The sequence below is a fragment of the Chrysochloris asiatica genome, unplaced genomic scaffold (genome assembly GCF_000296735.1).
Source record: "Chrysochloris asiatica unplaced genomic scaffold, ChrAsi1.0 scaffold00238, whole genome shotgun sequence".
In the NCBI taxonomy this organism is placed as follows: Eukaryota; Metazoa; Chordata; class Mammalia; order Afrosoricida; family Chrysochloridae; genus Chrysochloris; species Chrysochloris asiatica.
The window spans coordinates 3150200-3156200 of record NW_006408756.1 but is presented as its reverse complement, the minus strand read 5'-3'; positions in this window follow the sequence as shown (position 1 = coordinate 3156200).

Below are 6001 nucleotides of genomic sequence, written 5' to 3'. Positions count from 1 at the left end.
AGAGCCCACTTGACTTCCAAACTCTGCTTTTCCCATGAATTCACTAGCATCTCCATTTATTCTATGTCAATCCATCCACTCACATACAGAGAATGCGTGGAGTATTTGCTCTGTGTCGGACACTTAAAGTATGTAATGAAAGCCTGCAGAACTTCAGGGCTCTCCTATAGGTTATGTTTATTTTATCTTTCAATGAACAATTGTCCAACATTGAAGAGCACAAGGTAAATATCTGGCAAAGTATTAATGTCTACAATGCAGAAGAAATGAGAGCATCCCAGTCCAGAAGTGGATAAATATTAGGGATAGATCGAGATTTCAATGAAGAATTAATCCTGGATAATAGGAACTAAAGATGTTCATAGACTTACTGTTAAAAAAATGAACATTGAAATGACATGAGACCCAATTAAAAAGTCATATGATCATTAGGGACATAGGCAAAAGGAGCCTTTGTCAGCTCATGTCATCATTTTGGAAAGCCACTGGGGAGTCTCTGATGACATAAAGGTACCCCTTCCTTCTGGCCTGGACTTCCACTCCCATGACTAAGTGCTGAGACACACTCACAGACACCCACAAAGGTAGATGTAAGAATGTAAGTCACAATATCACTTTGATTACAAATTTGGAATCAATCCCAATAGCCAATAAGAGTTATTGTTGGATGCCTTTGAGTTGATTTTGGACTCATAGTGACTCCATAGGACAGAGTAGGACTGCCTGTCTGGTGGGGTTTCCTAGCCCTCCTGATGACGTGGTCAAGTGCTTGACTGCTAATTAGGAATGTCTATGGGGCAGTTCTAGGAGCTCTGGTAGCATCAATGGTTACAAATTGGGCCGCTAACTTCAGGGTCAGCAGTTGGAAACTACCAGCTGTTCTGTGGGAGAAAGATGAGACTTTCTGCTCCCGTAAAGATTTACAGCCTCGGAGACCCTGCACAGGGTCGCTCTGAGTGGGAACCGACTCCACGGCATATAACAACGACAACATTGGGCAAGTTCTACTCTGTTGCACGGGGTCCCCGTGACTCAGAATCAATTAGACAGCACATAACAGCATTAACAACAATCTTTAGAAGAGCAGATCACTAGGTCTTTTCTCCCACAGAGTGGCTGGTGGGTTCGAACCATTCAGTTAAGCATTTTTACCATCCTTGACCATTGGGAGAGCAATAGACACATTCAATGTGGAATAGACACACAAGGGATTCTCCGAAGGAGCCCTGCTGGCGCTGTGGCTAAGTGCTGGGTGTTGCTAACAGAAAGTTGGGTGGTGTGAAGCCACCAGCTTCTCCATGGGAAGAAGACGTGACAGTCTGTTTTTGTAAAGATATAGAGTCTCAGAAACCCTCGGAACGATTCCACTCAGTCTTATAGGGCTGCCGTGAGTCTGAATTGACTCAAGAGTGAGGGTTTGGTTTGCGGGGGCAGGCTCTTTATCCACAAACAGGAATGGATCTGAGAACAAACCAATGCAATGCATTCCAACCACAGCTTGGGTGTGGACATGAAAATCAGAATACCTGTTATGGTATTTAGACACTCAGAAGAAGGGAGAACCTTGAGTGGCTGAGATCCAGCCAGGAAGATAAAGAAATAAAAACACAGAAAAGAACTGATCCACCCACGTACTGAAGACTATTTTGTGCCACAAATTGAGGAGGGCAATCAACCCAGTCCTGTTCACCTAAGGACCTAGGAGTGGGGAGAATATTTGATATGAATGTGTTGCTTCTTCCTTTGCTACTAGCTACAAAAACCCAGGTGCTAGGGGTTGGTGTGTGTATGTGTGTGTGTGTGTGTGTGTGTGTGTGTGTGTGTGTAGGAGTGTCCCAATCCATTACAGGTTTCTGTGATGAATTCTGCTCACTTGACATTTTTCTGCCTTCTCAGCTAGCACATTTGGAGTTTGAAATTAACCTCGTAGGTTTCCAAAAGATGAAAGAAAAGAATAATACATAGCACATGAAATTGTAAGCCTCTTCCTTCACTGGTGCCCGGGTGCTGGCTGCTAAGACGCTGAGACATCCATTTGTAGAGTACCAGCACTAATGACTACGATTTGATCCTGTCTTCACCGGGTCCTTGTTATTGGAAGGATTCATCATGCATAGAAATTATTTGTGCTTTAGCTGTGGGCCAAATGCTTTCTACTCAGTATTCGGCAAGAGGCCGCCATTTCTACTCACTTACCCAGGAAATGAATGACGGCGTTACTGGGACAGATGGAGTTGGCTTGCTGGCTTCCATCTGGTTTTTAAATCACTCAAGGAAAGCTCTAAAGACATGTTTTTATGCTGCATGAATCCGCAGAGGGAAGGAAGGGTCTGGGCTGCAGACATTTGTTATTTCATTATCTGTGTTGCCTTTTAGAAAAGAAAATTCAGGAAGTCATTTCCCCAATGCTTTTGACCTCGAACACTCATTGCCACCTCTTAAATTTGATATCTTCTTCCTAAATATCCTTCCTACAATTGTCCAATAATTCATGCGTCATGCAGCTCTGACAGGGAATGAGAACATTTCTGCTCCAAACCGCTCAAGGCAGCTCAGGAGGGGGCTCATGAAGACACATGCTGAATCAATTGTGAGAATTGAACGCAGGGGTTCTGGAGACCACTGTGTGGTTCATGTTTCCTCCTGCGTTAATCTAGAGTGGAAGGGGTCGCTGTATCCCCAGTCTCTCTCCATATCCAACCTTCCTTCCGGAACGTCTCTATAACTCAGGTGCCCTCTCCTTAACTGCTTCATGTCCAACCTTCCGCCAGGTACATCTTTATAACTCAGGTGACCCTCTCCTCAACTGTTCCATATCCAACCTTTCTTCCAGAACGTCTCTATAACTCAGGTGCCCTCTCGTCAATCGTTCCATGTCCAACCTTCCACCAGGAACATCTCTATAACTCAGGTGCCCTGTCCTCAATTGCTCCTTATCCAAACTTCCACCAGGAATATCCCTGTAACTCAGGTGCCCTCTATTCAACTACTCCATATCCAACCTTCTACCAGGAATGTCTCTATAACTCAGATGACCCTCTCCTGCCCCATCATTTATGGGCAGCTCACAGTCCTATAGACAAGGTCCTTCAGCCAACATAGACTGAGCTTCTGCCTAGACTCAGGTGTGAGGTCCCAGCTTTGTGCAAACAACCTACCCAGGTGCTACTGTCATTGGGGTAGCCTTCTATGGGAAGGAGAGAGAAAGCAGAAGAAGACCAAGGGATGAGTAAGCAATATCTGCTGTGGAAGTAAGAAGCAAGAATGAGAGGTGGAGAAGGAAGATGCAAGGGGCAAGTAAAGACCGTGTGAGTGTATGGTCAGGAAAGGTCTCTCTCAGGAAATAATGTTTGAACTGGGATCTGAAAAACAATGTTAAAAACCATCAAAACTCACATATTTGAACAGAAGGTTTATTCTGAGCAGTTATTCTGTGTTCATATGGGAGACCATTTTGATTCCAGAAAAAGTAAGTGGCTTTCAGAAGAAGCTAGTCCACAATGGGGTTTATTAAAATAAGGAGTGAATGCAGTATAGAAGACTAACCATTAGGTAGTATGGGCATGAGAGGTGGCACCCTGCTCCCCCCATTGACTAAGATCAACCAATTGCAGTTCGCACGGTGGTCTCTGCCATACACGGAGGCTGCAAAGAGTTTGTGGGAAAATGCAATAGAAACATAATGGGATTCTTCCACAAACTTTGTAAACCTGGCTTCAAACTGAAAATAAAGAGTTTGCAACTTCTGGTGAAGAAAAAAGTAGAGCTGTCAGAGTGATTTGGATCATGGGTTTCCTTAAAGGGAACATTTGGTTTTGTGGGTAAGAAAATCCTTCCAGTCAGAGTAAGACACCTGTTTTTAGTTTCCCTGATCAACACCGCTGAGAAGCCAGACATGCATACATACTGAGGAAGGTGGGTGTGAGCAGAAAAGGCAGCAGATACAAAGTCCCTGGTATAGGAATCTGCTCAGAACAGCCACGTAACAAAGAGGCCACAGGTTCAGACAAACTTTGAAGTCCAATGCTTACCCTATGGTGGCACACCAGGACCCTCATACTCCCACGACAGGCACGTCCATATGTCACACTGTCCGATTTATAGACACATGATGTGCTCCCAGAATAAGAACATGCATCTGTCTTCTTTCTCTCTGTCTTTCTTTTTCTGGTTAAGGGAGTCTGTGTCACCGCAGTATTACTACCCAACTTCCAGACTTGTCATTTGTCTGAAAGTTGAGCCTTAGAGAGTGTTCCGTTCCAGTCTAAAGGCCCACGTCTCAGGATTCCACCAGACTCCATCAGACCAGTAATTCTGATCTGTTGCATAATTTGGACATTTGTTCTACATTTTCTCCCTCTCTTGCCAGGACCTCCTGTTATGATTTTTTTCAGAGTGGTCATCAGTGGTAGCCAGGCACCCGCCAATTTTTATGGTCTCAGGCTCATGGAGAATAGAGCTTTTTACAAAAGTCTTAAAGCTTGTCCGTGGCCATCTTAGACGTAACTGTGGGTCTGTCTCCAGAGCAAAGAAGAATGAAGAAAAAGATGCAAAGAAATAATTAGTCCAAAGGATTCATTGTTGTTATTGTTAATTGCCATAGAGTCAGTTCTAACTTATAGTGACCCTGTATAAGGTTTCCAAGGAGATGCTGGTGGGTTTGAACTGCCAACCTGCATAACATCAGGACTCCATAAACGATTAATGGGCCACCTGAATCTGTCATCTGTAGAACACTCACTCTAATTTCTGATCCAGAAATTAGTACAGAGTAGATGCTTTTTAAGGAGCACAGGTGGCACTTACCAACAAAGATTGGTGGTTTGAATCCACCCAGTAACTCCAGAGGAGAAAGACCCAACGATCAGCGCTTTGAAGATAACAGAAAACTCTGTGGGGGAAGCTCTACTCTGTCACATGGAGCCACTGGGAGTCAAGATCAACTCAATGGCACCCAACCCCAGCAGCAGGCACCTTGGTGCATGAACGAATGAATGAACTGCATTGTAACCATCAAATGGTCACCGGTTTGAGGGTGAGATGTATATGGTCAGTCTGTGTAGCTGGGGTCTTGCTCTTGCAAAAATCCTCAGTAGACCCCCTTCATCCTTGGAGCCCTTTCAATCTTGAAGAACATGGGAGCATTCCTGAGAACAATCAAGACAGTCAAGCCCAAACAGAGAGTCCATGCTGGGCACCATGCCCCTAGTGTATGTTTTCTGATTTCATCCTCACAACCTATCTGCAGATGATGAACTAAAGCTCAGAAAAGGTCAATACTCCAACTAAGATCATGCAGCCACTAGGAGATGGAGCCTGGATTTGAACCCAAGTTTTCCTAACTGCTAAGCCCATGTGCTTAATGTTTGCACAACACCCCAAAGCCTCCAGCACAAAAGAAAGGGTGAAAAAAGTGGGGCTGTCAGAACCTGCATGTGATGAAGGGTCCAGGGACCTGTATCAACAGGTGGGACTTCAATTATGGCTCCAAAATGTCTGTGTCCTGCATGGGACCAAAGCTTTGAAACTTCGGGTCCCTGGGCCTTGTAGGTGCCTTTCATTAAATGGCGGATGAGTTTGCTATTGGAAAGAAGTACGGGCCATGCTCCTGATCCAAGGGCTCTGCAATATGAGTCCTGCAGTTTGTCTATCTCGTAACTACCTAAACACAGGGCACTTATAATCCTCTCTGCTTCTTCTCTGCTACATCTTCCTCTAACCTCCCACTGATCTTTGCTCTCTATCTTCCCATTTCCCACTGAAGTCTCCAAGTCTTAGAGCAAGCAGGGATTCTGTGTGTGTGTGTGTGTGTAAAGGCCCAGAATTGTAAGATTTTCAGGCTATCCACAGTGAATAAGGAAGACCATTGAAGAATTGATGTTTTTGAGCTATGGTGTTGGAGGAGAATATTGAAAGTGCCATGGGCTGCCAAAAGAATCAACAGATCTGTTTTGGAATAAGTGTAGCCAGAGTGCTCCTTGAGGCCAGAATGGCCAATCTT